This window comes from Aegilops tauschii, chromosome 7, assembly GCF_002575655.3.
Source record: "Aegilops tauschii subsp. strangulata cultivar AL8/78 chromosome 7, Aet v6.0, whole genome shotgun sequence".
Lineage (NCBI taxonomy): Eukaryota > Viridiplantae > Streptophyta > Magnoliopsida > Poales > Poaceae > Aegilops > Aegilops tauschii.
The window spans coordinates 279,112,975-279,123,998 of NC_053041.3; the positions used below are offsets into that span (position 1 = coordinate 279,112,975).

The 11,024-nt window shown below is 44.6% G+C and overlaps 1 pseudogene; it reads left to right on the top strand.

Annotated features, from left to right (window-relative positions):
- Nucleotides 1–4,967: 4,967 nt before the first annotated feature.
- LOC109753866 (protein TRIGALACTOSYLDIACYLGLYCEROL 2, chloroplastic-like) lies at nucleotides 4,968–10,805 on the top strand (annotated as a pseudogene).
- The last annotated feature ends 219 nt before the right edge of the window (nucleotides 10,806–11,024 follow it).

Below are 11,024 nucleotides of genomic sequence, written 5' to 3' on the forward strand. Positions count from 1 at the left end.
ACATTTTTTTAAATTGTGATTTGTTTGAACCTCATGAATATTTTTTGAAATTTGGGAACATTTGTAGAAATTTAGGAAAAGTTTTTTGTTTTGATGAACATCATTTTTTAAATGCATGAACACTTTTTGAACCAGCAAATATTTTTTGAATTGTTGACGTTTTTTTAATTTGAGAATAAATTTTTTAATTCATGAACGAATTTTCCTTTTTGAACATTTAGAAAACTTCATGAACATTATTTGAATTCGTGAAATTTTGGTGAAATTCATAAACCTTTTTTTAATACGTGACATTTTTCAAAATCACAATTTTTTAATATGCGAACATTCTTTCAAAATCACGAACATTTTATGATTTCTTGAACATTTTCCAAAATCATGAACATTTTTTGTGAATTCATGATCATTTTATGATTTCTTGAACATCTTTTCCAAAAAAGCAATTATTCCGAAATTTGGAACTTTTCTTTAAAAGGAAAAAACAAAAGTAAACCAAAAAAGAAAAAACAGGTGGCGTCCCGCCCCGCGGATGGGCTGACTCAACAGGGCGCTTGGGAGGGCTTGCGGTGCGCATTTCCATGACTTCCGGTTAATGATGGCAATTTTATCCATGGATATGGATACCCATGGATATCCGACCCGAATGGATAGGGTTTGGATATGCTTTTGTGCCCATGGCGGCGCCCAAACCCGACCCGATTGCTCGCGGGTAGGGCATAGATATAATCTTGTACCGTGGGTATACCCAAACCCGACCCGACAGTATGCATTTATGGGCGAAAATCTACTATCCCTACCCAATAGTCACATGTCCCACTGCAATTTTACACGTTGTTATGTAAAACATGCAAAAAAAGCACAATCCCCACAGTAACTTTTATTAGTTGACATTCCATCCCCACTAACATACTCCAACGCCCCTTCCCTTATTCCATCTCCTTGTTAAATGACTCGTCATGCTCATCTTTTAGAAAAATACTAAATGATATTAGATTTTTAGTGGACGTTGATTTATCATAAGTAGATGTTTACAAAAAGTGAAGCCTAGCTTACCACGAGGTGAAGAATGGAAGAGCTTATGTTAATATTGTGTTATGTCTTATTTATATGTCTTCAGAGGACCCAATGGATATCTAGTCGGTATGGATATCCATCGGGTTTGGACATGGACACAATTTTTCATCCATAGATTTTTTCATGGGCGGACATTCATGGATATGGATATGGATATGGATTTGATATTATTCAACCCGACCCAAACCCGACCCATTGCCATCCGGTGCCGTGGTCGCCAAATAGGAGCTCCCCTTAGCTACCCAGTTACTAATGTGTGATGAAAGAAAAGTGCTCCTCCTTAGAGCATCTCTAGCAGACCCCGTATAACGCCACGACCCGCAGAATAACTGTCAAAATACGGGTCGGTGCGGAAAATTCTGCCCGAGCAGACCCCGCAACGCGTACGACCCGTAAAAGTTTTTGCGGGGCGCAGCAAAAGTTCGCCCTCAAACTTTAAATTCACAGGGTGGGAGGCCGACTCGAGCTCGCCCCCTATCCACAATGAGATTTGGCGCGAGGGAAATTTCCATGCGGCCGTTCCCGTTCCCCCCTCCTCGGCCGCCATTGCCCCGCCACTGCGCGCTTTGGTCCATCTTCCCCGCCATTCTTTGCCGCCATGGAAGCCTCCCAGCTGTCCCCCGTCACCGTGGAGGTCGCGCACGTGCAATCCCCTCCGGCGGATCTCGTCGCCGGCCATGTCGCCTCCGCCGTCGCCCAAGGCCCCAACGTGCCTGCCCGCAAGCGGCAGGGCAACGTTGTCGTGCAGGGCGGCAATCCGGCTAGCACCGCCGGAAAGGCATGCGCGCGGGGCGCTGCCGCCGCTGCGCGATCTGCCCGGCCGCCGGCGGAGAAGGTGAGCAAGGTTTTGGGCGTGAAGCGGAAGAAGGTTCCTACGAAAGGCCGGCGCCTTCGTCCACTCCCTCCGCCCCGGCGAGATGTTCCCCGACTATGTCGTTCAACGGCGCTGCTTCCACCGCAGGTGTTCGATGAAATGGCCGGAAGGTATGCATCTTCAATCTCTTGTTCTTGCTTCGCTTTTCGCCATTGTGGTTGTTTCGTGACTTGATGTCACTCAATGTAGCGGTGGTTCGAACAATGCCACTGCCGAGTTCGTGAACTTGTTGGACACCAACGCCGTCGACATCGATCAAACCCCGTTCGCTTATTTCGATTACAATGAAATAGAGGGTGGCGTGGATGATCACTATGGTGAAGATGAAGTGGAGGAGGTAGATGAGGGGGCGTATGAGGAAGCGCAAGCAAAAAAAGCGTGAGATCGAAGAACTACACGCTCTTGGAAGATCAAATCTTGATAAAGGCTTGGAGTGTGGTGTCTTTTGATGCTTGCACCGGTACATCTCAAACCTCCAAGAGATATTGGCAAAGAATCGAAGATCAATACTTCCGCATGATGTCCAAGCATCCCAATAGGACACCACGGACCTTTCGGTCACTCCAAGGTCGTTGGGACGTGATCAAGCCGATTTGTAGCCGTTGGGCAGCTTGCTTGGAACAAGTTCGCAATGCATCTCCAAGTGGAACCGTGGAATCCGACTATGTGAGTTCGTTTTCATGTCCCAAGTTGTGCACGTCATTTGCATCATATGAAGTGATTGCATCATTTGACTTTGTTTTAGTTGTGTAGGACAAAATTGCCCAACAATGATACAAAGACATGGAAGCTTCCGAAGGCAATTTTTTTAAACTAGAGCATTGTTGGGATATGCTCAAAGAGTGCGAGAAGTGAAAGTTGATTGACAAAGAATCCCCACCGAAGAGAGGTTCACTTACGAACATGGATGAAGATGAAGATGATCATGGCCCAAGAAACTTGAACAAGCCCGATGGTGACAAGAAGACAAATGGGAAGATCAAGTGGGAACACGAAGCATCGAGATAGATGCGATGGTGCAATCAAATGAGTTGATGTTAGCGAAGACATTGGAGACAAAGAAAGAGTTGGCCGAGAAGAAGGCACGGGAGAAGCAAGAGAAGTGGCAATTCCTCAAGGACGAGGGGCTGCGCAAGGCGACCATTTAGGAGAGAAGAGCACGTGCCCTGAGAACAAAGCCATGTCCAAGCTTCTTGTCGAAGAGAATAGGATCATGACAATGAAACCGCAATGATATGGACGACATCACCAAAGAATGGCATGATATGGCAATGAGGGGCATCTTGAAGAGGAGGATTCTTGCGTCGGCCGGTGCGTGTTACAGTGCCGACGATGTTTTCTCATCGGGATTTGGAACCAATATCGCCGATGCATTCAGTGCGCCCGCCGGTGATTTCGGTGCCGGAGTTGGAACAAGTGCCGACAATGAATTCGGGGGCGGCGATGACCTCAATGAAGGTGGTGCGGAGTGAAGAGCGACCAAGATGATGACGGATGTGGTCGTCACTTTTGCAAGTCCTTTTGCGTTTGTCCTATAAAACTATGCTTTTATTTGCGCGTGAACTATGTTTTATTGTTTGAATTTGAACTCATTTGTCGAAATCGCTATCAAATTCGCTTATTGGGGTTTTCGGTTTGCGGGTCGACACGGCGGCGCCCGAGCAGACCTCGCGCAGCCAACCCGTGAAAGAGCATCTTCTACAAATATCCTTTTTTATGGGTCCGTTTGTGGGAAACTCCTAGTCAGCGCCAAGCTAACCGGCCGCTGCAGCCGCGGCTGGATGGGCCGGCCCACAATGGCGTGGCGCGAAAAAAGGCGGCCGAAAAAATTGCTCTCAATCGGGACCGATCTCGTACCCTCATGCTTCCAAAGAGCAAGGCTAACCACTTGACCAGCCAAATTGTAGTGATTCTTTAGAGCGTGAACATTTTAAAGAATAGAAACATAGACGCATTATTAATTTAGCATTACACTGTAGCGTTTAGATTTTCCAATTATTTAAAAAATGTGCACATATTACAAATGAAGTTCATGCACATGCAAAAAAAGTCCACGTATTCAAAAAATAGTTCACCAAATCAAAAAAGTTCATGTATTCAAAATAAAGTTCATAGGTTCAAAAAGAGTTCATCGATTTTCAAAAAATGTCCATCGAACAAAAAAATTAGTTCATCAATTTGTATAAAAAAGTTCATCAATTTGAATAAAAAAAGTTCATCGAATTTGAAAAAAGTTCATCGGATTTGGAAAAAGTTCATCTAAATTGAAAAAAGTTCATGTATTCAAAAACAAGTTCACATATTCAAAAGAGTTCATCGATTTTCAAAAATGTTCATCGAGCAATGAAGGTAGTTCATCGATTTGAATAAAAAAGTTCATTGAAATTGAAAAAAATTCATCAATTTGAAAAAAGTTCATCGGATTTGTAAAAAGTTGATCAATTTTGAAAAAAGTTCATCAACGTTGAAAAAAAGTTCATCAATTTTGAGAAAAAAATCAAAAAGTTCATTAAATTTGTAAAATAAGTTCATCGATTTTGAAAATGTTCAAGAGTTTCAAAAAAACAGTTCATGAATTTTGAAAACAAGTTCATCTATTTGAAGTAAACAATTATGAATTTGAAAAAGGAAAGAAGAAAAGAACAGAGAAAAAAGAAAAAGGAAGAAATGAAGATATAAATGGATGAAAAACGTGTTTGTTATCATAGTTTGTGAGGTAGTCGGGTTGGTCACCCCACGATTACTAATAACCAGCGACGCTAAACTAGGTTCGAATCCTAGCTCGCGCTGTGTTTTTGCACGGTTAACAAAAACAGTAGAAACGGTGCTAACCGGTGCCTGCAGCGCTAAATAGAAATTGCCTTGTTTGTGAGGTTTGACTCTGCCCTCGCCCATGCTGGCCCGCAAAGCAGTTTTTTCATGAACTGTAAATGTATTTTACGGGTCAGCATTATACGGGGTCTGCTAAACCTTAACTTTTGCAGGCCCACTGAAGACAGCCCATTCATTCCCCGGCTGTTGCAACCTCTTTCTCGCTCGATGCGCACCATCATCCCGAGCTCATCTCTCTTCTTCCTCCGTTCACCTCGTCGGAAAAGAGGGAGGAAAAATTTACCTCCTTCCACAACCGCCGTCCCCCGAGATGCGCCGCCTACCTGCTGCTCCTCCCCGCCCAGTTCTCCACCCTCACGTCTCCCCCGCGCTCGGAGTACTGCAACAGCATGGCCGAGTGGCGATGGCAAGGACGACCCCCGTAGTATGCTACTCCTACCTGCTACCAAATCGCAGGACGCCCAGCCAGGGCGCCAAATTCGAACCTCTACGATCCAGATCAACCGGTCGGGACCGGGGCTCCGCAATGGCCCGAGCGAATCCCGTAGCCGCGAGCGGCGGCGAGGCGTCGCCGGATGGCGGCAGGAACCCGTTTGCCCCGCTCGTCGAGCTGTGGCGCCGGACGGTGCAGCCGCTAGGGGACTACGGATTCGGCAAGCGCAGCGTCTGGGAAGGCGGGGTTGGGCTCTTCATGGTCTCCGGGGCGGCCCTGCTGGCGCTCGCGCTCGCGTGGCTCCGGGGGTTCCAGCTGCGCTCGCGCTTCCGCAAGTACAGCGCCGTGTTCGAGTTCAGCCAGGCGTGCGGGATCTGCGTCGGCACGCCCCTCAGGATACGCGGTGTCACCGTCGGGAGCGTCGTCCGCGTCGACTCTTCACTCAGGAGTATTGATGCCTATGTTGAGGTGCGTTTCAACTCTCCTCTTTTTCAATCAAATAATTGATACCAACGCTTCCTTTTGTCACTGCCATCCATCGATTTCTTGCTCTAGTTTGTAAGTAGAATGTAGTATGCGAAAACTGAAAATGAAATGAAGCTGTTAATCCCTGACTCAAAGGTGCTGCATTGCCTTCTCTTCCTGACTGCTTACAATTCGCGCAACCACTTTTCAAAACTGAACCATAATTTAGTTCACCCAGTGACTCATTATGTTACATTTATCTTGTTCCATAATCTTTTGAGCTCTCCAAAGAATAAGGGTCTGTCTAATCATCATCCGGCTGATTTCAAATTCGGTTTCACTCAGTTTTCTTTTCTGTACGGATCAGTAATTTGTCGCTTGGTGTTGACACACCCTCTTTGCTAATTATCTGTCAACCTTTGTGTTGCCGTTTTTTGTGTGTGTGTCCCCTAGTCGACCCTCGTACCTGGGTTTGCTGCTCATTTTCTCGCCAGAAATGCGTAGACCAGAACATGCAGTTAGGGAATAGACAAGAAACACAGTCAGAGGGGAAACTATAGGACATGTAGAACACTTACAGTCATAGTACCGTGGACGCAGTTCACATTTACTCTTGGTCTGTGTTGCTCCCAGAAAAACTGCACAACGACGGAGATAACAAAACCATCATGCAGGCAAAGAAATGCATTGATAAAATGAAAAAAGATCTACTCTGGCTTAGCAGAGAATGTACATCATGCTGCATAAATAAACTCTGCTTGGAGATAACTGACAAAAAAGACTCCTCACTGAACTAAGGAAGCACACTTGCTTCCATTACTTGACTCACAAACTGAAGATGACTAGGATAAAAGCTCCTGACTAAACTAAAGAAGCACACTAGCTTCATGACCTCAAAAAAAAAAAAACGGAAGCCCATTGCTGTTGGTTTGCATTCCTGAAGGCATCAAAATGGGTGCATGCCATGAAATGAGATAACAAGAGGACCTCCATCCTTCACTCAGGCGCGCGAGAGCTGGGCGTTGGGAAACTGAGAGAATGAAAGAACAGACTAAAAGTCTAAGAAAGGAACTGATAGGCACTGAAAAACAGAGAGCGGAAAGACCTCACTACTTCATCACTTGACGTGCTGCTTTGTTCCCGGCTCTCAACGTTGGATGAGCTACAATCAGACCCATATGCTATCTTCCTACTTATATGAGCCCTGTAAAAACATAAAACTTAAGGCCATGAAAAAAATTGTAGCAAGGATTACATATACAGATACAGATGGAGATATAGCTGGAGGTGATGCTGTAAGCTGATTACATACATGAAAAATGGCACTTCATTTTATGAGGACACTACTGGCCACACAGATGAACATGACTAAGAACATGGCCTATTACAAAATTGAACAGGGTGAAATGCATGAAAATGTGCAAAAAATGATGAAGCTGTGTGCTATCCTATAAGGATTATTCATTTTTGAAGAGGGCGTGGATCACATAAAAGCACTGTTGGGAACAGATTGAATGTCTACTGTGTGAGGACAATTCAAAGGAAACACCAATTCAAAGGAAAAACAAAGCTGACGATGAAAAAAAATGCAGGTTAGGGCCTATCAGGGACCATGGTGCAATAGCAAGACAAAAGACACATTAAGAACTGCTACTGACCACCACACAGCTGCTACCCGCCACCACAAGGATAGCACTGCTTGCAAAACAAGCACCCAGATTTGAAATTTTGGTTTCTCTTCAAGGAGGATATGGATACCAACGCCCCACAAGTAGATCGATTCAATGCCCATTCACAAATCGACAGCACCCCCGTCCCCCACGAAATCAATGGCTGCTAGAAAACCCTAGGAAATTGGGGGACGCAATCCGCCCCGTCCGACAGAAATCTCCCTGCTCCCCATCAAGACAAAACATGAATCCATCTGCATATATACCCCACTGCATTAGCCCGTGGCTTGCAACACACCTCGATGAAGAACTCATGGAGTTGCCGTCCGATGCGCCGCTAGAAATGAAGAAAAACGCAAGGTAGAATCACGTGGAGACTTACCCTGCCCGCCGACAGCGACCCCTCTGTTCGCCTCCCCACTCTGGCTCTCTCCTCGCCCCCATCTCGTGCGAGATCGCGGCTGGCCTTGCTGCCGTTCGCCACCCTTGCTTTGCTCCCTCCCCTCTCTTCCCCCGTGGCAGCGAGCCACCGCTCCCTCCCCGGCTGGCCGGAAACGAAAAATGGGTAACTGACAAACCCCGGTAAGACCGGACAACCCGCTAAAAACTGGACAGCGTGCCAGAAGTGGAAGCCAGCCTCATGAACCACGCGTGAGCGTCGTAATATGTGCTGCATCCGCACGATCGGACGGCCCAAAAATCTGACTGAAGACGAAATCGAAATCAGCCGGTTGGAAATTGGAAAATCTGAAGAATAATTATTCATGTGCCTAGTTTGCAGCTTACACTTATGTTACTCCATTTCAGCCTTCATTTCATCTTACAACACTATCTCAGCTATGTATCATTGGCCCATCTCTATCTAGGAATCTCATTCTTCAATCTGTGCGAAGGTAGTTGGGTGTTACTATTTCGGTTTTTCCCTGAGAGGAAGTTACCGTTTCATACGAGTGGCGGTGGCATGCTAGTAAGCTGTTATCCATAGTTGCTTTTTGTTTTCTTGTTGTTGCCTATGCTTACCTTCCTTTGGTGTATTGAGTAAAGACTTCTCTTTTTTTTTTGTAAAATGATAATATTTTGGACTCAATCTCTGATAGCTGAATCCTTCTATATGGCAGGTTGAAGATGATAAAATTATTGTGCCCCGTAATTCATTGGTTGAGGTGAATCAATCTGGCCTCCTAATGGAGACAATGATCGATATTACACCAAAAGATCCACTCCCAACACCTTCAGTTGGTCCACTGGACACAGACTGTTCCAAAGAAGGCTTAATCCTCTGTGACAAAGAGAGAATGAAAGGACAACAAGGAGTAAGCTTAGATGCAATGGTGGGTATATTTACCCGTCTAGGAAGAGACATGGAGGAAATTGGTGTTCATAAAAGCTTCAAGTTGGCGGAAAAGGTTGCATCTATAATGGAAGAAGCACAACCTCTCCTTTCACGGGTACATTCTTCTTAATAACTAGAGATGATACCCCGCCCATTGCTGCGGGGATTGGTTTGCAATATATTTCAATCAGATTTAGTTGTATGGAACATGAATATTTGGATTAATAACTCCAGAACCAAAACTGAACATACATATAATTTATTATAATTTGTAAAATATTTATTCAATATAAGTAGCATCCATGCTTGCATGTTGACGTGTGCCTTTTCCCATGCATTATGGCATGGTTACATGTTGAGATAAATAAGTAAGTGGGGATCACCTGTTAGTTATATAAGATATAGGATTCTTGTGTGATAGTTTTCAACCTTTGATATGTTTGCCACATTTATTTTATGAGTGGTGAAACCAATCCATTTTACTCAATACTGCTGAATAGGATTTCGTCGTACAAAATTCAAATGGCCCCCGGCTGACAAGTTGGCAGTTGTGTGGTAGCGTTTCCCAATTCCCAAACCTCGGTTATTTTTTATTTTGGAAGAAAGACTTGGTTGCCAGGTGTACTTGATACTATTATAGGGGCCTGATTTTATGTTATGTCCTAATTTTATGACCATTGCTAAAGTATCAGCATCTTTTCATATATGTCCTGCATATGATGGGTATTGGGCATGCATACCAAGTTACATGGTCTGTTTGTGGAATGGCTAAAACAAGTTGGTCATATTTACACTATCAGAGCTCAAAACTAACTCTGTCAAAACTGTGCTACTTGGTTGAACTGCTGACAATCTCAAGATTAGGTCAATCATATCGCTGTTGCATACCTACCCTGGCACAGGCTAGCATGCTTGGCCAGTACTGTTTCAGGACCATCATCGAGAAGAAGGGACCTCCACTCAGTTGGAATGTGGTGTTTGTTTTTTCTTCTCTGTTTGCGAAAGGGGGGTGGCTGATGCTTTCTCCATATATGCAGTTTTCTGGACGTTAACGTATTTGCAGAAAATAGAGAAATATGGTGGTCATTTGTTCTGCCATTTAATGCCATAAGCATCAACTTAAAATGTTAGTGATGGAACAGATTGAAGCATTAGCTGAAGAAGTTCAACCTTTGGTCTCGGAGGTGCGTGATAGTGATCTGGTGAAGGATGTGGAGACTATAGCTAAAGGCCTGGCTGACGCGTCTGGTGATTTAAGGTAGTGCTTTTAAGGGCATCACTTGTACTCCCTCTGTTCACTTTTATAAGGCGTTGAAGACATTTCAGACAGCGTGCAAAGCAGCCCATTTTCAGTTGTCTGAAACGACTTATAAAAGTGAACGGAGGGAGTAGTAATATATTCCTTGCACAAATCAAACTTGATTTTAATAAAAACTTGCTTTGCATTCTGAAGAGGTAATACTGGACCCAAAATATTTTGTTGGAAAGAAGCTTATCTGCATTGGAAATCATAGCAACTGCTGTTTCTGCTTTCCTATAACCTTTGGAATGTAGTATGCAAGAAGTGGTAGATAACCTTCACCCTCTGTATTTTACCTGTCCTTGTGCAGAAGGTTGAAGTCTTCCATGCTTACCCCTGAGAACAGTGATCTAATCAAGCAGTCTATATTCACCCTTATATTTACTCTGAAGAACATTGAGGTCTGTATCTGTATCTTTATTTTATTTTATTTTTAAAGTGAGAGAAGGCATGCAAGTTTTTGACCTGTTACTTTCAGAGTATTAGCTCGGACATCTCTGGTTTCACCGGCGACGAGGCGACACGGCGACACGGCGGAACATCAAGCTGCTGATCAAGTCCCTCAGCAGACTATTGTGACCCCTCAGTTGAACCGAACAGCGTGGATATCGGTAGAGTAGGCCATCCGTCCAGATGGGGTCGGAGCATCTTTAAGAAGATAAGCTGATTTTTTTTTCTGCATTCTTGGCAAGAAAAGCAGTATTTATTCTTGTCGTCGAGTTATGCTAGGCCCATTTTTGTTTTGTGTTTTGTGCAGCACGGTTGTGGTTGAGCAAGTGTAAACAGGAATACTCCCATTGTTTCTTACCGGTGGCTTTCGTTGATCGGTCTGTCGTCGTCGGGACGGCACAATTCAAAGCAGCAGCTTAGTAGGACCAATAGCTACTGGTAGCACATCTCGCCATCGGTCAATTCAATCCTTGGACTTGTGCTCTCTGCTTTTGTTTGTGTCGTGGAAGTGGAATGGAATCAAGACAACGGGTGCATCGGTCCAGTTTCGATCGTGTGGTCTTCCATTTCGTGCCTCGTCGGATATAAGCGGC